At 48.7% G+C, this 23,909-nt stretch overlaps 1 protein-coding gene across 1 annotated transcript in view; it reads left to right on the top strand.

Annotated features, from left to right (window-relative positions):
- il1rapl1a (interleukin 1 receptor accessory protein-like 1a) overlaps nucleotides 1-23,909 on the top strand; it is a 151,916-nt gene that overhangs the window by 76,301 nt on the left and 51,706 nt on the right. The window lies entirely within an intron of this gene.

The following is a 23,909-nucleotide window of genomic DNA, read 5'->3' as shown; positions in this document are numbered from 1 at the left end:
TCCGTGTTCAGTAAATCTACATTAACTCAGGCAAATCGGGAAGAAGGTCGCCTGAAAAAGTCTGCTACACAAAAAGACACCGTCGCATAAAAGCAAAATTCTGCGGAAAAAGAAAGAATCTTTTGTGACCTTAAAAATCTGTCTGAGGATAAAAGGCTGGAATAGCAAGAGCTATGATTTTTATATTTTCTCCCCTACGTGTGGATGAGGCCGGTGCAAAACTATTGATTGGCATCCGTCGCTATACAGTCCGCGCATGTTTACAGCCCCGAGCGCCGAGGCCACGCCCTCCCGCCGCCGCGTCGACGGCCGAGGGAGAGCGAGTGCCGTGACCTGGCCTCCATTATTCCAACTCAGCGTTTTTCCACTGGCCGTGCCGTGTTGAAATATTTAACGCTACAGGCCAAATGCCCCACCAACTCCCCATCCCCCCCACTTCACACTGAGAGCGAAAGAAGCAGGACCAAGGTCAGAAGATTTACTCCCTCTCTTCTCCTCTCCTCTCCTTCCCTACATCTCTCCCTCCTCCTCCTCCTCATCCTCTTCTCTCCTACATGGAAATATAAATGCATTCATTCATTTTTTTTGTCAGTGTGTGTGTGTGTGTGTGTGTGTGTGTGTGGATTCTGGCACCAGACACAGCGACGGAGGGGTGGGGTGGCTTTGAGCTGCAGCTCTCTGCCAGGTCAACTGGTCTGATTAGCCCTGATGAAAAGGTCAAATGCAGTTTTTCCTCCTGCTTCTTCTCCATCAAACTGTATCAGATTGCTCCGCATGCACCACGCCGGCTGCAGCTCCCTGTTTGTGTTCGCATTCACCCCCGGCACCGGGTTAACACTCTTTAGGGTTTTATTTGTATAAAAACAGAATGCTCTAATTAGGGGATTAATCAATTTAATAAGCATCTTAGTGTGTTTGCACAGCGTCGGGCCCCGGCCAGACGCCATGTTAGCGTTTGATAAGTATCTCCCTCCGTGTTTATTTGCGGGGCCGATCGGCTGCTTTTATGCTGCAGGAGGTGGGCCCGGAGCCGTTTGCCATCTGGCGAATATGAAGATACGCACCTGAGCGCGCGCGGGGGTGAAGCTTGAAATATAATCTGGAGAAGTGGCTTTTTGAGAGATGCCGCGTTTGTGATTGATGGCTCACATTTCATTCCCCGCCGGGGCTCCATAAACATGGGACCAGATAAGAAAAAAGGATGCGGCAGATTTCAGATTCAACACATCGAATTATTTATTTTATTTTTTATGTATCGTTTTTCCACGTGGACGCACACAGGTGACACATTCCCTGTAATTACAACTCACATTATAGAAAACTTTCAGGGCCCCGAGGCTGTGGAACAATCTGCCCGAGGAGATGAGATCAACAGAGTCACATTTCTCTTCTTATTCTTTTCTCTTTTTTACCTGGGGGCCCTACATGATTGTTTGAATTCCAGTTTCATCTCATGTTTTGGTGTTTTGGTCCCATGGACTTGTTTCTTGCTCCTTGATGCGTGCGTTCGCTTGCCAGATTAGTTCTTGTTTATAGTTAGTTTGCCTGACTTCACGTATTATTCCTTTTCCTCTCTCTCTTTCGGACTAAATCTTAGCACCAAGATAATTTAGCATTCAGCATTGCCAACTGCTTCCTTGCTGGTAATGCACTGCCAAGCAACAAGGAGGTATGACTAAAAAAAAAAAATAGTTTTTCTTTTTAAACTGTTTATTTTGAAGTAAAATAATTTGATTCACAGCTAAATGATGTACGCTTAGTCTGTATGGCAAGTGCCCATGCTGGCTGTGTGGTGTATGTACTTTGGCTTTACCCCTGCATGTTTCCTAACCTCTCAGCTTGACCCCAAAGCTCCATAATCATAGTGGCAATAAAATCTTTACGGGGATATAAATATACAAGAGGAAGTGGAGGGGGAGGGTCAATGAGTAGAGGGTAGACAAAAAAATTCTATTCTCTTCCTTGAGGTAAATGGGGTTGTGGAAAAATAACAATGTTTTGGAAAATGTTTTAAATGTTTTCACTGTTAACAATGGCATGCCAATAGAACATGTCTTAATCCTTTGGATTTATGTCAAGTATCCATCTGGTGAAGATCCCATAGAGACGTTTTAAATGGAGCCACACAGACGATGAAGCCGCTCCAGGCTTCCTGATGGTACCAGGGATGACATTAGCCTCATGTTGGCCAACCTGCGGCTAACCGCTGTGCACCATAGTGTTGAATAAAGCTCTAGCTGGACAGGAGGAAGGCAGAACAATGTTGTCTTCGTGGGGGAGTGCAGTACGGCCCTGATGAAAACGTTGCTCACCACTGCGCTAAAGGCGCTAATCTCTTTCACGGTGATTGTCTGCAGCTCTTTTTTATGGCGTCCTTCTCCTGAATGTCTTCCATGGAGCAGTTTGTAGCAACTGCATCTTGGCCTTGTACCCACTAACTGCTGTTTATGCACTGAAATAAAACACAGAGGCTTTTGCCATAAATGGGTAAAAAGCTGAAATCTGAGCGATCCAGTCGACGTGAAGTTAATAAATCATCGGGTGACGCATGCACACATACGGTGAAGCGTCCACATATTTTTGTGCAGTGCCATGGGATTTTCTGGCGCCTTAAAACCACAAGAGTTAATCACCGAGGAGGCGGCACTGTTAATTAATGCAGCCGCCCCTGCGATGACGGCTACCGCATGTCTGCAGCTTCCTGCAGGGGAGGGCGTTTGCACGAAGCACAGCCCAGACCAGTTCGGCGGCGTTGGAGGCTGCATTAGTGACACATTCAACAGTAAAGTTGCCACCAGCAGGAAAATGTCAGCGACTCCGAGAGAGGATATTCTCGTAAGCGTTGCAACAGGTGCCGTAACCAACTGCGTGGACGCCGACTGTGCCGACTGTGCCGACTGCTCGGCGGCAAAAAGCCTCGTTCCCTCTTTTCCTGCAGAACTTTTTTTTGCCTTGACGGTCCACCTGCTCTTTCAAACTCAGGGCAAATTAGATTAGCTCGCCCAGACCGCGGGCTCATTTCCGTCTAATGAACGTGCACAATCAAGCCCTCAAGTGGGCGTGGGATTATCTACATTTTTATCCCGTCCACTTAAAACTGACATTGGCTGGACGGGAAGCACTAAAGGCCAAACTATGTCTGAGATCCAGGGCCTAATGTTGTAGTTTATTTGATGGGGCAAGAGGATAAAGTAGGTCATTAAATTTAACCGATCTTAAATATATCGTAATAGACGCCGGCCTTTGCTTCGACCCTGACTCGCTGTGAGTGTGTGTCTGTTTACCTGCACGCACGTGCACGTGGGTTTCTCCCCCTGACCCCGGCGCAAGGCCTCCATTTGGAGCAGTGCAAGAAGCCGCCGTCCGCGGTGGGGGTCGCTCTTGTAATAGAGGTTAAAGACGGCGAATAAACACAGAGTCCAAACAGGTCGGCGCTGATCGGAGAGCGCCTTCATCAGGCGCCCATGCTCCCCCAGGTTAATAGAAGTGTAAAATGAATTATTAAAGCCCCGCCTTACTTCACGCTCCCGTCAGACCGTCTCGGGCTGCGTTCAAGATGCTCTTATCGCGGAGGCAAAAATACAACCCGAGCGAGGGCGCGCGCTTCCAGATTAAAGTCACCCGTTATCAACAGATGGAGATGTTTTTCAGCCTCTTTCTCCCCGCGCGGACCTTCACCTCAGCCTCCCGTCTGCGGAGCCAGAGTGCCTTTTTGTGTACGCTCATAATTTATTCATGTCGCCGGCAGGTTCTCCCTTCTCCCCGTTTTGTGTTTACCTTTTTCCCTCCCTTTCCGAGACACGGGGAGCGACGCCTCGGCGCCGGGACGACACCGCCATGATCAGCCGATACAACCGGGTGCGGCACTCTGGGAAACTCCCGCACGGGTCGGCCCGCGCTGTCGCCGTATGGAAAACAAACGCGCCAACCTCTGAATGTTTCCGCATTGTTTGCAAAGCAGGAGCTCATTTCTATTTAATGCGTCGCTCCTCCGCGGTCTCAGAGCAGCTCTGTCAGGGTCGCGCTCGGATAAAAACAAAGCGCCGCTCAGCTGATGTATGGCGGCTCCCATCCCATCGCGTGCCGGAAGCAGGAAGCAGGGACAGTATCATATGGAGCGGGCGGGGGGAAAAAAGGATAAAGAGAGCACGGGTGCAAAAGAGGCCGATAAGAAGATAGAGGGGGGGGTGGATAGAAAGAAGGAGCGAGACTGAGAGGTTGCTGACTGCCGCCGCTTCTTATCAGTATTCCTCGCCGGTGTCTCACAGCAGAAACAGTGTGTCCAGGACTATAAACACACTATTATCCCGGTGTTTATCACGCCGCACATTACCGTTTGCCTCCATCTGACTTACTGTAATGGAGTCGTTTTGTTCTGACGGATGCCTCGGGGGCGGCGCTTTCTATCTATCGCTCCCATTATACATCTGTCCGCACCCCCCGACCACCACCACCACCACGGCCGCCACCCTCACTGTGGGAACGTCTGCGCGCGCCTTCAGTGCAGCCCCGCGAGCGCCGTGATTGAGGTTACGACCAATGTAAATGTACCGCTTAGAAACGGTGAATTGCGAGAGAGGAGGGCGAGAAGGAACGGGAAGGTACCCGAGTCGGTTGGGGGATGGTGGGGAGGGCATTGTGTACTACATTACCCCTCGTTGAGCATCCAGCAGCGAGGAGAGCAGGTGCTTTGTAATCCTCGGCGCCGCAAATGAATGAAAATGTTTCAGGTTTTCGCGCTCGCGGTATTTTCCTCCCCCGCCGGCTCGCTGTGCTTTACCGCAGTTTGGCCCAGATTTCACGCCGAGGCGTCGCTTCGCTCGGCAATCGGCCGTCAGGAAGTTCACTGTAATCACATTGCCCTTGCCGGTCCGCGTTGGACCCCAGGCGAGACTGGACAGAGTTCGTTTTGTATGTTCACCTGCCTGCAGGCGTGTGTGTGTCCGCTTGTGTTTCAGAGCGGGATTGGATTTTTTGCGCGTGACGGGGACGTGATCCGGGACTTGGTCTCATCGTGGTAAAAGGATTCCTCGCCGTTCCTGCAGGGGTCACCTTGTACGGCGTTAGCCGCCCACGTTGTACGACTTTTTCAGTTTTATTTATTTGCTTACTTTCCCCCGCGGCTGGACTTGATCTCCACGCCCTGGATATTGGAGGCGGCCCTCTTGGGTTTTTCCCGGCCGCTCCTCTATCTCCTCACTCCTGGCCGTACATCCAGCTGAAGGTGGACAGATGGCTGAGGAGGCAGCGATTAGCCCCTGATATGATCCCAGAGTGGAGGGAAGGAGTGGGCCGAGATAAGAGGCGCGGTGGTGTAGTGGGAAGGGAAAATGAGCTGGGCCCCGCGCTTGGCCGAAAACCATCTTTCACGGCGTTTGCCAGCACCTTGTATGAATACATCGAGGCCGCCGAGTCGCCCTTTGTTCGACGGCCTGTCCTAACCTTGGAGAAAACACCCTGCTTCAGCAGCGCGTCCTTGGGAGGAGGAAAGGATCACAGCGGAGATGGGAAGTGCCGCTCCTTGAAAGTTGACTTTTCTTTCTGTCTTCATGCGGTCGCCAGGAAATCCATTTTGTTGTTGCTATCAAAACATATTTGAATCGACTGAAGTTTGGTTTTTTTTCCTCTCGTATTTAAATTTGACATTTGAAATGAGTGTGTGAGGCGCAACGCTATCATCATTTTTCACATTGGCTTTAGTCCATTTGTGCTTTCCAGTCGACATAATGTTGACACATAGAAGTCATCCAAGAGCTGATCTCCTCTGTGGTGACGATTTTTTTTTTCTTTGCAGACTTTTTGGCCGGCTGCTTCAGCATGGTTTAATGTTTGAGGAGCGGCCAGCGTGTTTGGGAGGTGACGCAGGGAAACGTTCTTCCTTGTCAGGAAAAATTACCATTAATTCTCTTATATTTACCGTTATCTGGCAATACTGTAATTGCAAAGTAAAAGTAAAAGTAAAGTAAATGACAGAAGAACTTCGAGCACTTGAATTCAACTGGAGGTCAAAGCCCATTTGGCAGAAGAGCAGCAGCAGCAGCAGCAGCAGCTGAAAAAAAAAAGAAAGAAAAGAAAATCCCCCTCTGGAGTCCAGACAGTGATGTTGAATGGTACCGGAACCAGTTTGGAGAAAGTTGGTGATACAGTGAAGGAAGGATGGGAGGAAGAGAGGTCAGCATGAGAGAACCCAGCAGATTGGAAACAGTAACGTATATATATATATATATATATATATATATATATATACATATATATATATATATATATATATATATATATATATACATATATATATATATACATATACATATATATACATATATATGTGTGTATATATATATATATATATATATATATATATATATATATATACATATATATACATACATATGTGTGTATATATACACACATATATGTATGCATGTATGTATGTGTATACATACACATATACATCTACATATATACATACATGCATATATATATGAAAAGGAAGGAACGGTAACTGGCTTGCTATGAGCTAGCACAATGCTATAGGTTTAAAGCAGTCGGCCGATAGCCCAAAAAACGGCCGCCACACTGTGACAGAAGAGAAGAAACAAGCCGCTGCCACAGAGACATTGATTCCGGGGTGTTAGTGGCCGTATTTACGCCGCGGCTGCATTTCAAGCGTGATGGATTTGCTGCGTAAGCTGAATCCGGCTTCATTTTATACGTTGACTACGGCAGGACTGCCGCTCGTAAAAGCGGTTTCATCAGCGCGGGGTGGGCCAGAACGGCTCATTAGTTTAAGGTCAACTATCACCCTCATCATTAACTAATCTATCTCCCTCGCTCCGCCGCTGCCCCCCACGCCATCCCTCTCCTCTCGCCGCTCACCTCTCCACCCCCAACCCCCCCCCCCTTTTTTTTTTTTTTTAACTGGAGTGTTCTCCAGCTCACTTCATCACTATTCAGCGGCCGTCCTCCTGGACTCTGAGCGGGCCAGGGTTCACGTTGTTTTAATTCAATTAAAATTGACATCAATCTGCATGTGACGAATGAAATTTACATCCCCAACAATTAATCTTGCCTGACCCGCTCCGCTCCGCCCACCCGCGCCCGCTCACACACACCCTCCGCATGTGGTTATTATCGTTATCGAGGCCCGTAGGACCGGCTATCAGAGGAAGAGTGGCAAACGCTAGAACCATGAATATGCGTTTTGAAGGCTTTTTGAAGTGTGGATCAATGGGGAAGTAGCGTTTTCATGGCGTTTCATGTTTGGAATATATTAATTATTTATTTATATATTTATTTGTTGTTTTTAGTTTTTTTAGTTTTTCATAGAACTCACATTACAGGCTGCCGTCACTACAAACTAGCTTCATTTTTAAAGCAAAGAGAAGCGCAAAACGCCATTTGTTTTTTCCTGCTCACTTGCTAACTCGAATAAAACGGTCGGTCAAGAGGAAAGCAAGCTTTGGTAATGAGCCACACAGAGTCAAATTTTCAAAGGCTTGTTAACACAAATAACTGATGGCAGCCACTCAGTCCTTTCAGGCATGTCGGCGTGGTGAAGACCACTTGCTGAAGTTCAAAGGCAGCGTCAGAGTCGGGGAGAGACGGGACTGAAGTGACTTTGATCGTGGCGAATGTGGCCGTTGGTGTCAGACGGGCTGGACGGAGTGTTTCACAAACTGCTGCTGCTGCTGCTGCTGCTGCTGCTGCTGACCTGCTGGAATTTTCACAGTGTCATAAATATCTCTGGCGTTTGGTCCCAAAAAGAGAAAATATCCAGTGAGCTGCAGTTCTGTCGAGGAAAGGTGCCTGGTTGATGTCAGAGGTCAGAGGTCAGAATGCGAAGACCTGACCAGAGTAAGGCAGCAGAAAGTCAAATAACCGCTAGGTTGCGACCGACCAACCTTGAAGCCGCTCTTGCGCTGACTCCAGGGTCGGTTAGCCGCGTGGCTAACCCGAGCTGCGGGTTGCTGTTTGTACGCTTAACACCTGCCCTCCTCGGCCTCCCGTAAACCCCCTCGGTGATGGATTCCCGGCTCCGCGAACTGGGTTCGGTTCATAATGAACGCAGTGTTCAATTTCCATAAACACTTCGCTCCAGCAGCCCCACGACATAATAAAACACCATCCCATTTGCTGGAGATACGCTAATGCCTGTTGACGTTGTGATTTTATTGCTCCAACTGGCTGCGCTCAGACAGCCTTTTTTTTACCAGAGAGGGAACCATCAGATTTTGAATTTAAAAGCAAAACTTCCTTGTTAATCTCTCTTAACGCAAACCCCTCTCAGGGCGGCGCCCTTGCGAGCCTGCTTAAATATTTCCGTTGAGTCGTCGTTGTGGATTCTGCCTGCGCGACGAGTGCCACACTTGGCCGTCAGCCCTCCATCTCCACAAATGACAAATCTTTGCGCTCACCTCCAATTTTCGACGGCCTCTGATTTATAATCAGACGTAACGTTTTCGCCGCCGCGGCCCGGGCGGACGCGGAGCCGATCGCTGAAGGAATTCTCCTCCCCATCTCGCCGCCTCGGGATAATCTCGCGCACGCGGATCAAAGTCGACAAATATGACAAATACACGGGTTGAATAAGTGCACTTTTGATTTTTGGTTACCTTGTTGCCGTTCTGCATGCAGTACCAGCCCTTGCGAATGAGACCACGGCGCACCAGTTATGTATGAATAATGTAAAAGTGCACTTTTGTACACAGAGGGAATGCGATGGCTGCCTCTTAAATTCTCATTTCGTGCGCGCAGATTCTAACGAGCTGAAACTGCGGCCGAGTTTATGAAACCGTCGGGTTGGTTTTTGCTCACAGTGACAAGTTGTTGTTTTTTTCTATCTTTTTTTTTCAACTTGGATTCCAGGCCCAGTCCTCCACCCCGTCCCCGTTCGCCCTGCGTAGAGCTTCCTTCCCGTGTATATGATCGCTAATGAAGTTGCGCTACCGCGTTGGCTGTTTTCACACTTTAACACATCTTGGTCTTTTCCCTTCTCTGATCTCCCCACATTCCCCTGCGCTCTCCTTGCCAGCAGGCCAGTGGTAATTGGGTCCTTGCGTCCCGATTCGCTTCCCCGACATTTGCCTTTCCTCCCTTTTCTCTTTTCCTTTAAAAAAAATAAGGAAGCGGAGCTAGCTAACTTTGGCTCTGTTGGCTCTGGTCTCAACAGGGTATAAAAAAAATTTTTGCTTGCAGTGGCGTTATAATCAGACCGGCGCCATCTGCAATATGGTTCTCATGACAGGATTTGAAAAGGCTGAAGGTCAATTAAGGGGCTCTCAATAGCCCTCTCATTATTCAGTGTCCTTAAGAAAAGAGCTTTCTAGAAATACCTCTGTCCAATTAAAAGATAAGAAGGTGACCATTAATGACCACGGGGGATGGGGACAGGAAACAGAGACACTGTCGCACATCTGATGTCCGCGGCAGAGCAGCAGTGGATGCGTTTGCTCGCTAACCCTTGAGAGTGCTAATTAGTCGACGGTTAGAAGCATCCATGCGCCTATTAATGCTAGCACGTGTCGCACAGTTTGGGCTTTTCCAAGAAGACTTTGCTCAGAAATGTCAGGATATAGTTTCGAAGCAGAGACGCAGCGTTGGGCTTGGACCAGAGTCCCGCATCAACTGCCTCTTTCTCACATTTTTCTGTCCCTGTCTCTCGCCCTTCGCTCTGCTCCCCCCGAGAGTCTCGGAGCTGCATGAGGTTGTCGTAACCCCGCCAACCTTTCCTTCACACCCGCGTCCTTTAAGGCTGTTTTCACATGTTCCACGTCTGCGCGCCCTTCGCAGCCTTCCCCCACATTAGCAGCGCTGCTCCGTGCGCGGCATGCTCAGGTGTTGCTGGCGAAAACGCATCAAGTCTGTCCTGCCGACCCCTGAGAATAGGAAACCAGCTGCGCCGTTTGTCTGCTGCCGGTTTAGAGCGGCTCTGCGCCGGAGCAATCCGTGCACGATGACATCCTCTTCAGCGTTGAGGTTTTTTTTTTTTTGGGGGGGGAATTTTTATTGAGTTCACTTTTATTTTTACCAGAAATAATCCCATTGAGATTCAGTATCTCCTTCGCAAAGGAGCCGTGCGTGTTTTATACGACAAAAACAGTTGGCAGTTCGCAATAAGACGGTCGAAATCACCTGCACCTCCGGACTTCAAACAGTTTTCAATCCTACTTTTTTTAAACTGTTCCATGTTCCGCTATGTATGTGTCATAATTCCCTGCCAGGTCACGGTTGCTTGCCCTGCGGCCCTGCAGCAGAGACGCATCTTTGCTAGCCAACGCGGACACAGACCTGTGACCGAGCACGACACGCTAGTGTTTACACTCATCAGACGAAGTGGACTTTGGGGGTCAACATCCCCTGGATCTGGGCCCAGCCGCCAATGTGAAGGCAGAGTAAATCATACATTAAGACTTGCGGCCCGACCCTGTGCTCTGTTGGGCCCGCCGTGCCGCCCCTCCACTCTAACATTCACGTGTCCTTGCGTGCGTCGATGATAAAAGGCCAGTGTGATGTAAATTCCGTGCGCGCACATGCATTATCCTTCACGTTCTCCTGCAGCCCAGCCGGGTGAGTGTCCTTCTCCGTCTTTAGGCCCATTAGCGGCGGCTCACAGGATTTCCGCTGATGTCAAAATTTATTGTGTTTTTTTTTTCTCTCTCTCACTCTCTATCTCTCCGTCTCGCTCTCCGCTTTCCACTTCCTCCAGCGAGCGTGTGACTAAACGTCTTAACCGTCATTACCATTTTTGTGTCGCCACCACTTTTTTTTTGCATGCTACACAATGCAAATGATGTCTTTACAGCTGCATTCCTGCCTCTCCGGCTCTGCCTTTCTCTGCTCGCCTGGCATCCCTGCAGCCGACTGTCCAGGAAGCCATTGTCAGCACCGTGCACGCTTGTGTGTGCGCGCGTGCTTGCATGCGCTCTGTTGGACAGCGCTGCCTTTGTACTTCGGGGTTGTACATTTATAGCCATGTGTACGGCCACATCTACGCGTGCCTGGCCAGCATTGATAACTGCAGATGAATGGCAGGGTGTGTGTACCTGCTCCTCCCCGAGGACACTTTCTCACTTCGGACACAAAGGTGTGAGTTTCCAGCCTTTCTCCTCAAAAACAAAGGGGAGCTGGTTCATGGCGAGCAGGTGAAGCACGGACAGAAAAGGCTGCAGCGCCGTGTCATGTTAAAAGCCGCTCTTTGTGAAAAATTCACTTTCATTCACGCACCCCAAAAGTGAGAAAAGTCGGCCTTTTAGACGGATGCTAAAGCCTGAGACTGCCTGGCTGCCAATTTATTTTTGTCAACACCGCCCTGTAAAGCCATAACTAGGATGGAAGTTATTATGTAGCCGATTCTCATTCCGACGACTGAAACTATAGCACCGGCAGTTGCTTGACTTTATTTTCCCGACACCTGTAATTCCCTCTGATGTGTGGCAGCGCTCTTCAGCCGCTCCGTTTCTCTTTAGGTATTAGTCTAATCTACTTTCTTTCTATCTTTTTTTTCTCCTCTTTTTTTTTTTGATGTACGCAGCATCAGTCTGTGCAGAGCGGAACACACCTGGCAGGATGCCAGCTGTGAGGCGCAAGAAGGGTGGAAAAAAAATCTGGAGGGCGTTCCCATGGACTTAAGGAATAATTTCTAAGATGAAGCCTCGTGTGCAGATGCTTTGTTTGGAAAGGAAGAAGAAAATAGGCAAAAGGAAGCAGCAGTAGAAGTGCATCTGTAATAAAGGCAGCCAATTGATTTGAGAGAATTGACTGCATGTTGAGGTTTGATCAGGGTTGTCAGAAGTGAGGCATTGAGGCGTAAAGGTTTGCGCTATAGGTGCTGGTCACAGGTTGGATGCAGCACTGTCAGTTTTCCTCCTGGTTTTTGCCTCCTCTCTGTCCCTTTGCCTGCCTTTAAAAAAAAAAGAAAGAAAGAAAGTAAAACACAACAGAAGAAAAAAGCAGCAAAGGCATCTCATCACTTTTGCAAGGCCTCTGCTGCCCTCGTAGTCTCTTTAAACATTTTGATTCAAAACAGCCCCTTTTCTTCGCGTCTCCAGCCAGTTTGATCTCTCTCCAGCTCGCCGGTTATATTTAAACCCCCTTTTTTTAAAGCGCGAATAAGATGAACGGCCAGGTTTTTCGTCATTCCTCTTCTATATTCAAGCCACGGCGTGCATACATTTTTACTCCCCCCACCCCACCCACCCCCTCCTCCCTTCCGCGGCTTCAAGTCCGCCTGACTAGCGCGGCGCTCTTGTTTAGCGGAGCGCCGGCGCAGGCTTTATGCTGATTAACTGCATCACATCTGATGGATTCTCAGCGACCTCTCCACCCTTCAATATAGCTCCCGTAGCCTTCCGGGGGGAGGAAACGGCTTCCCTTACTAATTAGACAAGAATGGGAAATCTGTTAGCGAACGCAGCCAAGGATCAGGGAGGGAGGAATCGCCGAGTTCACTCAGCGCCCAGCTAATGACACTTGTCGTCGCCGCCTTCGCAAGTAAACAGCTGATGTCTCTGTCTCACCTGCTAAGAAGAAAGTTGACAATCATTATTTCTAGTCCCTTTGTAGGATGATATTGGAGCATATTAACTGTATTTTGTGCCACGTATAATTGTAATACATCTTTCTAGATGTTCCACATCGGCCCTCTCAGTCTTACGTCTCTCCCTCAAGAAGAAGTTGAAGCACAGCGGCAATCAAAACTTTAGTGTGTAAAAGTAAAAACTACACACTTGAACCAAAAGTTTAGTTTGGATCGTTGTACTCAGTGTGAACTGGCTTCAGGCAGAGACGAGACCAGGTCAGAGAGTGCAGACGGTCCGAGTCACTCACCGCGGGTTTGGGGGCGTTTTGTGAGAATTAGGAATAATAAAAAAAAGTTTCTCCCTTTTCTGTTAAGCAGCTGCTCGGCCGAGCACAAATCGAAGCCTAAACTCTTCATCAGATAATTAGAGTGAAGTGCACGCGCACCTCTGCTCTGCTCTCACCCTGCGTGCTGTACGAGGCCTAATGAATTAAAGAACAGAGAGGTTTTTCTCTATGCTATGTTGTATTTATGTGGAGGAACACACGGAGCAGAGGGAGAATCTGGTTGCGCCGCCTTTGCCGCCTCGCTCTGTTTCACTGTCGGTATCAAGAGGAGCCGTTCCTCTTTCATTACCAACGTACCGGCCAAACCTTCTCCCTGAATGTTTGATTTGAGGAGCCTCTCTGGTCAGAGGAGATCTTCCCGACATAGAGAGACTCTCAGCGAGCACGTGCAGACTGGGGTCGTCACCAGACGCCTCATGGCATCGCGGGTGTCTCCATGGGCTAACATGTTACATAATTAGCACCGAATTAACACTCATTAGTCAATCGGCGTCGAGAGGGTGGGGGCGTGCGGGGGGGACAGATTTTCGCGCGCGAGGCTTTCATCGCCCCGACCCCAGTTTAGCTCAGCCGGCTCCAGACTGAAGCCGCCGCACGCGGGATTAATCCCGTCGCCGGGCCGAGAGACTCCTCCGACTTTTCTCTAACAAGAAAAGTAAGTTTTCCAATATCCCGTTTTCCCTTCAAAGCCTTCAAGATTCGCTCGGAGTCCGTCACGTCGTTGTTATTATTATGTGACTGTTTTCTTCCCAAACTCCCTGAAGAGAGAGATAACAAAGAGGCTGAATAACAAGAAATAAACACGGGCTCCCAAAAAAAAAAAAAAAAAAAAGTCTGTGTTGTCCCAGATTATTCCGCTTCCTTTCAGCCCCGTGTGCGCAGCCGCGACGGGAACAATGCTTCTTGTGCTGACAAGAGCATATAGAAATGCAGGAAGGTGTGTGTGTGTGTGTGTGTGTGTGTGTGTGTGTGTGTGTGTGTGTGTGTGTGTGTGTGTGTGTGTGTGTGTGTGTGGGTGGGTGCGTGCGTGCGTGCGTGCGTGCGTGCGTGCGTGTGTGTGTGTGGGGACGGCGGGCTTCTCAAAAACACACAGAAATCTTCTTTTGCTCTTTGGGCTTTCTCCCCCTTAGCATTGTTGTCGAGTAATCTATTACTAAGTAATCCACTACTGTAATCAAACTACTTTTTTGTAACGGGATTACTGTGGCAAGACTGAAGAAAATGATGTTGCAGATTGATGACTCGGCTGCGCACGCAACGTCAGTGATATGAGGCGATTGCATTTGTAGCTGCAAATACAAACATTATTTTGGGTTCATCTTGTCCGTTATGTGCAGGAAACAAGACGTTCTCAACTGTTACTTTATCTTTTTTTAACTAAAGTAATTAGTCATTGATTACTTATGAAGCAAGGTAGTTCAAGAAGTAATTAGATTACTTAGTCATCAGTAGTTAGACTACTTTTATGGAGTAATCCCAACAACACTGCCCCTTAGTTAGCAAAAATGAGACCACCTGGGGAAGTTATCTCCACCCTCACCGCCCCCCCACACCCCCTACTTGGTTCCCACTTCCCCCTTTATCGCAGACACGTTCGCACCTCCGGCGGGGCGGGGCTCCTTTATTCCATTAGCAGCCGCCTGCACGCCAAAATTCATTATGCCAGCCTTCTGTTCCTGCGCGCCCAAGCATGCCAGCTAACGTGCGGAACAAATTTCTTTCTCTCCCCCACCTCAACCCCCTCCCGCCACCCCCAACCCATACCCCCCCCCACCACCACCACCACCACCTCCAACTCCTCTCCTGCTAATAAGTATGTTTAGAATGTGATTCACCTGCATCAAAGGCTCCCTGTGAAGGAGCCGCCTCTGTATTGCTGGTTCATGACTAGTCATTACTGTCAAACCCTCTCCTCGTCTTCCCCTTTTGTTCCCCGGCTCGAGAGCCATTAGGCAATCGGATCCAAAATGCAAATACCACAGGTAGAGTCGGATCACACGGTGCAGCAGCTCCCCTGTCCCCTCCTCCCTCGCAACCCCCTCCTACCCCGTCACACATCCGTATTGATTTTTAATTCCCTTTTAACCAAACTGCGAAAATGGATTCATTTGGCACGCGGCGATCAAACATGCGCAAAGCGTAATAAGGAGCACGTGCGAGGTCGGAGACATCCCCCGACATTCCCTCCAGCACGAATCCCCCCATTAACGAGGCACGTCATTATTCAGGTTTATGTAACTTTATCCTGCCGCCGCCACCACCACCACCACCACCACCACCTCTCTCCCTCCTCTCTCGACAGCTCGTCCACACTGACTCTGACAAGAATAAAAAGAGAAAAAAGATGTTTCCTTTGTCACGGCGGAATCTCGGGAGATTCTCTCCCGAGCAAAGCCCCCCATTGTCCGGGCCGCCACTGGTGCCATGGAAATTGATAGTGTGGCACCTTGGGTTCAGCGTGTTTTGACAAGTTTTCCAAGTGGAATATAAAGGGCTTTGTCTTGAAATAAAGCGCTGCCTTATGAGTGCTTTCTGGCCCCCCTTTGGGACCTGCTTTATTTATGAGACAGCAGCCACCCCACTGCCATGCTGTGTTAGGCTGCTTTATATAAGACGGGGCTGCTGCTCCGTCATGGTGGCATGTTTTTTTTCTTTATTTTCTCTCTCTGGTGGAAGTAAGATGTAATCATGAATATATGAATTTCACTTTTCTATCATTGCAACTGTACGTGGACATATATTGAATTGACTTGTCCAGGGTGTAACCACGCCATGGCCTTATGACACCCGGGCAGCAGGCATAGATGATGGATGGATGAACAAAATTAACCATGTTTTGGGCTTTAAATACCACAAATTCCAAGTTTGCTAAACCATATTTGAAAAAAATTGAATATTTTTATCATTATTTGGAGCCGAAATTGTTCAGAGCCACGCATCAGTGGAAATTTCACGTCGCAGTTTGGAAGAGGTTAAATGGATGAGGTCAAAGAAGATGTTAACCTATCAGTAAAGGTCAACAGTGGGTTCATTGTTCCTTTTGCTCCATTGTTCCAGTTTTTCCGCTCCCATCTGGCAACTCCCATTTTTTTCCCCTCATGTTTCCCCTGTTTATTCCCTCTATATGTCATTCCGCCCAACTGTTTTTCATTATATCGCACTTAACCTTTTCGCAAATACATTGCCTCGCCTTTATGTTTCCGCTCCATGCAGCAGCACTGGTGAGGCAGGCCAGTGTGTGTGTGTGTGTGTGTGTGTGTGTATGTGTGTGTGTGTGTTTCTGTAAGGAAGTAATTGCTGGTTGATTTGTGGTCAGAGAGGGTCAGACTTCCTGCAGGGAGCATGTCATGCTTTTTAAAGCACGGGGGGGCAGGCCTGCACCCGTTTAACCCAGAGCGCCCTGAGGGAGGTCAAAGCCCTCCATCAGCACCTCGGCATTTATTAGCCCAGGATTCATTTGTAAAGACTGAGCCGGTTGGCCTGGTCCATTTCACGCTCGCACCCTGTGCTGTTTTTCTATACACTTTGGAACACACACTGAGAAGGAGACATTTATGTAAGTTTCCAATGTTTTACACATTTCAGATCTTTGTGTTCGTTTGGACTCCAGCGGAGCAGCCTCACACGATAAATCACCCCCAAAAAACTCAGTGAGGTCTCACGAAACTCCTGTAGTTCCCCAACCTGCTGAGAAACGAAATGTTCAGAGTCTCGCTTGCTGCCAAGTTGGCTCCCTTTCATCTTTGCACCAAAAAAAAAAAAAGAACAGGAACCCCGCGTTTCGAGCACATGTATGTACACTGAAGGCTGCAACGCGCAATGAAATAGAGACATCTGTCCCGAGGCTCATTAAAGCCCCGGTGTCTTGGCAAAATACTGAAGTCTGACCTTGACAAACTCGCCGTGTGTGACTGGATCAACTTTTCTGCTGCAGACGCTTCCAATTACTTTTTCCTCACTTAAATGTCAGCTTATGTGGCAGCAATGCAGCGAAATCTCATCGGATGCAAAGATGTGCAAAGTCGCCGTTACATCAGGGTATCATGGCAAGATCAGATCTTATTCTTTTAATGAGGTTTTTCTCACCGATTCATTTCGTCTCATAAAAATGCTCCCGCATATCAACTCATTCAAATTTGTGCACATGCAAATTCACGTGTCCTTCCGCAGTCGGCACGCGTGCTGTTTTATTGTTCATGTGCATATTTCTGCATACTCTACGTTCATACACACGCTGCTCTATTTACGGCCAACTCCCGCGCTCGCCTGCTAAATAGCCCAAGGTCCCGCAACCACAGCGGCATAATGAGAAATTAGGAGTCGGGACACAAAGGAAGTAGAAGGAGGGAAGTGATGGATTTGGTCCAGATGGCCACCTGTGCGGGCAGGATGGCAGGGGCGCTGTCCACGCTTTTCAGCGCAACGGCAAAGAAGTTGTGTAGCGCCAAAAAATAATAATAAGCAGCCACATGATGCTGCAGGGGCCTCCTGCAGCTTGACAGAGAGAGAAAAACAAATAATTCACTCGTGATGCGCAGTCTTTTAATCAGCGGCGGTCGTCACTGAGAAAGTGGCTCATTTAACCGGCCGTCTTTCATCATGATCATCCTGCACCTGCGAAGGTGCGCCAAGGAAAACCAGCGTCTTGACATCAGGGGGGGATGCGGTGATGGAGGGAGCCGGACAGGCAGAATCGAAGGCTCTCCTCATTAATCCCCCCGCCCCCCTGTCCTGGGAAGTGTGTGTCATGACTCCTATAACTACCTATGACAAGAGTGATGAAGCACCTGCTCAACTCCTCGGATGGCGGCCGCCTCAGCCTGATCCCTCACGATATAAATCTGCGTGGAAAGGGGGGGGGGGAGACGGACAGAGACGGAGCGATGGGAGAGGGGACGGCGGTGGAGGGAGGGGCGCGGGAGTGACAGATCGGAGCGGAGCGCGGCGAGTCGGGTTCTAATGGTCTCCATCTGTCTTGGACGGCGCAGAGAGGAGAGCGTCGCCGGGCTTTTGGAATGAAGTGTGCGGGGGGGGGGGGGGGGGGCAAGCGAGCAAACAAAACCGACAAACAAACAAACAGGCTGATTCCGCAGATCTCGTGCCTGGCAACCGCGTTACGTGTCTGGCTCCGCATGAGTCGCCCGCTAACACGCCGTCGGTTTCAGAAGCGTTCGGCTAATGATCCCGGGCCGCGCGGCGAGGGGAGCTTACGTAACAATATGTTAGCCGTCTGCCAGACTCTGTTTTCTTTTTTGTTTGTTTGTTTGTTTGTTTTCTTCCGTGAAAAGGCTCCGTCATGTGTCGGCGACGCCGGCCCTTCTAATTGGAATTTGGCACCGAAGGGACGGCGTCTGTAATGGCTCTGACCATCAAGGACAAGAAGCGCGCGGACTCGTATGAAAAGAAGCGAGGCTTCTTCTCCCCGCGTGGCTCTTTAGAAGAAAACTTTTCTCACGTTTTTCCGCTTCTTTCTGTGAATTTTTTATTTAGTTTCAATTTATTGAAACTTGTTCGACATAAAACGGAAAAGTACATTTTTTTCTACCGGCTTTAGTGCTGCTTGTATTTACAGCATTACAGCATTACAGCAATCATTGTAAGTTTATTATGAATTTATGATGAGTGTAATGGCGCAGCTGTGTCACTCTTAATGTTTCATCCATATAGTTAATGTTTCGTTCGTAATGATTAATTTCATTTTTAATTTCCTTTTTATGTTCATTCCATTTTTTACCTGTCAATGCTTTTAATCAGCGTTAGCTCTTCTCTCATAGTGGCACCCACACTTGAACTCGTTAAAAGCAATTTCGTCGTATTTGCCGACAGTTTCATTTTTTTTTCCTTACCTTTATTTAACCAGGTAGATCCCATTGAGATTAAGAACCTCTTTTTCAAGGGAGACCTGGCCAAGATAGGCAGCAGCAAAACACAGTTACAAATTACACATTTGCAAATTTTACACAGATAAAAGGCAACCAAAATAAATAAGCAAGGAGATTACGAAAAACAAGTACATGTCCGCCACACATGTTCTCAGCTTCGATTTAAAAGAAATTAAGCCTGTTAGTTTCTGGTTAATTTGCAACATATTCCATGCTAGAGGTGCAGAAAAGACAAAAGCCTTTTTACCCTGTTCAGCACGTGCATATGGAACACAAAGGAACATGTGACCTTGAGAACGGAACGAGTGAGAACCAGGACTTCCCTGTGCAATTAGTGAGAAAATATAGGATGGCAAAAGTCCAAGTATTGCCTTGCAAATAAAAGTATACCAGTGACTGAGCCTTCGGGTGGCCAGAGCAGACCATCCAACCTTAGAGTATAGCTCACAGTGGTGTGTCAATGGTTTACAGTTGGAAATTAACCTCAGAGAAGCATGGTAGGCTTTTTTATTTTTCTAGTTTTTTTTTTAATTCTAATTTAACTGTCTCCGCTGCGTATATTTAGCTACTCACCTTTTCGCGGCGCACACACAAGAGCCGTCAGTGGATTCCGCTGGGCCCCCGCTAAGACACAGGGTCAAAGAGCGCCGGTGGAGCAGATGGCAGGCAGGCGACCCTGCAGGCAGCCTATCTGTTCCCGTGTTACTTCACGGAGATCTCAGGCGTCCCCCTGGTGGAGCCTCGCCGCCACTACCGGTGTCTCTTACACACCTGGAGGCTCCTCGGCCGGCTTTTCATGTTCACAAGCGGCATCCGGCGGGATTATCCGCCGCGCTCGTCCGCTTGTAACGTTGCCAGGGCTGCGTTAATCCCGCCTCTCAGGTGTGCGTCCACCTGTTTTGCTTGTCTCTCCACCCCCTCCTCCTTCCCCGCGGCTGACTGGGGGTCAGCCTTGTTCTTCTGCCTCCTGACGGGGTGTCAGGATGGGCACCAGACCGATCCGCACTTCCATCTGAACAGCAGACGGCGGCGAAAGAGATAATCCTGACTCACCTTCTGCTGAATGGCTTCGTAGTCGGTGGCGGACGTGATTACAGAGGATTTTCCTTTTATTTTGCATCCTTTTCAAGCCCTGTTTTACCTTTTAATCGATGTTTTGTCCCTAAAAAAAAATCTATTGCTACCTTGTCATGTTTTCTTTGTCTGGCAGAAAGGTGGAAAGATTCACTGCCTGTGTGTGTGTGTGTGTGTGTCAGTGTGTGTATGTCGGCCAGAGTGTATGCTGATGTTGCAGCCACGGCAGACATTAAGCGCTGACCTGCATTATTAAATGTGTACACGCTGTCTGTGAGCCCAAACCTAATGGAGGAACGGTGTAGTGTAAACTGCACCCATTGAGGAGCATTAAAGTTTACAGTGATACCGCAGTCCGCACACACACGCCGGGGCTCCGGCTGGGCTGAGGGACAAGCAGCAGCAGCAGCAGCAGTGGCAACAGCAGGAGGAGGATGAGAAGGAGGAGAGGAGAAGAAGAGGAGCGCTCCCCCACAAAAAAAGAGGGCAAATAAAAAGAGTGCGGCGTGGCCAATCCCGGTGACGAAAAGATGAAAAGATAGCAGAGCGCGGGGAGAGTCTGCTCCAAGGGTAGATTGGAAAAGGAGCCGTCGCCGCGCGCTCGAGTGAAAGAGGTTAAGAAGAGAACACCGTCAGAGACAGATGAAAAGATTGAGCCGCTGAGCAGCCAGAGAAGGCACAAAGCAGGCCGCGCTAAGCTACGCCCACAGATTGTTGATGTGTTGATACTTCAGCCGCGGCGAGGAGGAGCCGCCGAAGTCTGGCACATCTCAGCTGTAAGGCTCCAGGATCTTCTGCTCGCCGTGGTCTCCTCGTTCCACCTCCTCCTTCGCTTCCTCCACCTCCTCCTTCCTCCTCCTTCTCCCCTATGATAGACCACATGCACCTCTTGCAGTTCGCCCCTCCATCAAGTTCCTTCTCCAGTTGAACCGACTCACATTGCAGGTCTGTACTTCTCGACAGGCTTCAATCCGGTGCGTGTTCAAAGACATGGAACATCACATGGATGTGATCACTCGCCCTCAGCGCACGGCGCATTTTTAGATGCATCTAATGGAAGTCTATCATCTCCAAAACACGCATACACACATACTGGATAATCAGCCAATGACGTTCCAGCCACTCAATATGTTTGACATTTAGTCGTGGTCAAGACGACTAGATGGAGCAGCAGAGTGAGGAATAAAGGGGACTGAAGTGGTGGCGAACAGAGTTATTGGTGCCAGACGCTCTGGACTGCACGTTTCACAAACAGCTGCTGATCTACTTGGATTTCCACAACATCACAACCATCTCTCGGGTTCACAGCGGATGGTTCCAAAAAATGAAAATACCCTGCGAACGGCAGTTTTGTGGAGGGAAATGCCTGGTCCGCGTCAGGCGTCAGAGGTCAGAATTGGCAGCTCATAGTTTTGAAGACTGCAGAAACGCAGAAGGAATTCAGATTTCAGCCACTGGTGACAAACAAGCTGTGTAGAATGGCATCTCTGAATGCACAACAGTGTTACTGGCAAGGTGTTCCGAGTAAAGTGGCCGGTGAGTTTTTGTGTAGCAAATGTAGACGCACAAACAAGCATATTTTAAAGTGTTTATCAGGGCAGAATCAGTGCTAAAGAGGTTCAGCTGTCCAGTAGCAGGAGGTTGAAAGAACATTGAACAGAACAACAGGGGAGAACTCACAAATATCACACAGGGTTACACAAAAACCATATTGCGAACATCAGCGTCCATGCCGGCAATTATCAGCCCACTAAGCGACTGCAGGTTTTTGGGGTTTTTTGGGGGTTTTTTGGGTTTTTTTTTACCCTGCGGGCTAAAGTTGTTTGTTTTGGCAGCTGACAATTACGAGGTTCGCCGCCACCGGCTAGACGGATTACACCCCATTTGCGCCGTTATCCTCTCCCTGGTGCTGCGCGACGGGGCTGCTCACCCCGGCGCCGGGACGGCCTCCATCCGAAACGCGCAGGGAGGGAAACGCGGGAGGCGAATGAGATACAATCAGCCCGTACTCACGGATAGCTTCCGTTTGACTCGTTGATAACTGAACGCTCGCTCGCGGGGGAAGTCGGCCCGAGTTGAACAGCGTGTTATGAAATAACACGGCTAAATCCATACACCTGGGCACACTCCACACCACAGCATGGCAGTAATATGAAAAACAATTCAATCAGCCCCAAACACAAGTTATGTTTTATTCCATCTTTTGTGCTTGTTAGCCATTAGTTAGCGCTTAAATTACTTTGGATGAATTTCCTCTTTTTCCCCCATCATTCTTGCCTCCCTCTTTAACGCCCAGAGTGCCATCGCTGAACGCTGCACTCTGACAAAGACTACTTTTTTTTTTGCACTTTTCGCGTTCCCCTGCACCTACACGGCTAAAAGTAGCGCCTTCCGCGGTGGACGCCCACACCGCTTGCGCAACCAAGGACCTCCAGTGCTGCTCTGAATCACGCCGCCAGCTCGGCTCGGCTCGGCTGCGGCTTTCTTTTGCCCAATACGTTCAAATACAAATATGATTGTGACGACAAAGCAAACTGTAGCCTAATGGGATTCATTAAGACTCTCAGGCGTTTGGTCTGCACAGCCATGTGGGATGAATCGTGTGTGTGTGTGTGAGAGAGAGAAAGACAGAGAGGAATTGACTGTTTTGATCATTCAGCTCACTTCTGATTCACCGGAACAACTATTAAATTCTCCAGGCCACTTCTTGGCACTGCGTGCGTGTGTGTCCCTTCCTCTCTCAGCTCATCACGCCTCAGACAATAGATCCACAAAAAAATGCTCTTCATTCATTTCAAACGCTCTTCACATTCCCTGCTTGCTTAATTAAACCCCTTTCTGTAACAATGCAAATAAGTTTATCAACCTGCCTGCAGTTTAATTCCTGTTTAAGCTCTTTAAAAAAACAAAACAAATTGAGTCATAATGAGGCGGTTTTTTTAAGTCACTGCAATTATATACTTCTGCGCGAGGCAGCGCACCTCCTCGGCAGCCACTTCGACTCGCCCCTCGGCGAACTGGCGCGCGATGCCTTGAAGTGGCCTCGACAGCGACTGGCAAGCGTTTCCATCAAAAAACGGGAAACAATCCGCCGCGGAGCAAGCGCACGTATGCAGATGCGACGCCAAATGCAGTTGCTCTGAGATTAATGGCAACCCTCAAGGTTTCTGCAAATAAGAAATGGTGGTTGAGCCTTAATAAGATTAAGGTTACTGCATATCCAACAAGAGACGTTGATAGAGTGAAATAGCTTTTGAGATCGTTGGGGATTTCTTTTTTTTTTTTTCGATCCACTCAGACAATCGGGTTCTCACGCCGATTCATCCCAAGTGGAGTTTCGCTGGAATATAAAGCATCCCCCCCCCCCCCACCCCCCCAGACGTCCCCCGTCTCCCTTTTTCTTCTTAAACTGCCGCCCCCTCAGTTTTTTGGTCAGAACTCCCCTTTAATTGGTCTTCATGTCGTACTCGGGAGGTAATGGGTTGTTAAATGTATTTTGACTTTGGCTGGATCTAAGTGCTCGGTTGCGCGAGCTCGGGGCTGGCACGCAGTCAGCGCCATTTAATTTCCTCTTTTGTCTGAGTTCACAGAGATATGCATTATCAAGGCCTCGCAGCTGGAGCCCCTATCTTCAGCCGCCTGATCACTGCCATCTTTTATCATCAGCTCCCTAATCGAAAGAACCTGACTGGAAAGTTGGCCGAATGGGGTCCAATTGTGTTCTTAATTTGTGTGTGTGTGTGCTCAGAGCCATTTGAAGCTGTTTTTTCATTTGAATTTTTTTGAATTTTTTTTTGTAATGCAAAAAGCTTACCCCCATTGCTTTAATGTCTCGGAGCAGTCTGCTCGTCGAGAGGGGGCACAACAGTGTTGGACGGGGGGGGGCCAGTGTGATGATGGGTTCAGATGAATATAACTGCTTTTATTAGCTTTGCCGAGATGACACCATTCTGCTCCCTGCTCAGCTTCTCTCATCTGGGAAATGGTCGGTTCTGGAATTGAATTCTGTGTACTCTGAGGTGACTTTATAAGGGAATCATACCCGATGGTTATTGCGCCATCAAGGATGTAATGAAACTGGCTCAAAGG

Source organism: Nelusetta ayraudi, unplaced genomic scaffold (genome assembly GCF_046127955.1).
Source record: "Nelusetta ayraudi isolate G7.1 ecotype Tasmania unplaced genomic scaffold, CSIRO-AGI_Nayr_v1 ptg000169l, whole genome shotgun sequence".
Lineage (NCBI taxonomy): Eukaryota > Metazoa > Chordata > Actinopteri > Tetraodontiformes > Monacanthidae > Nelusetta > Nelusetta ayraudi.
Note: the sequence above shows the minus strand (reverse complement) of the source record. Positions and strands in the feature narration are given on the sequence as shown.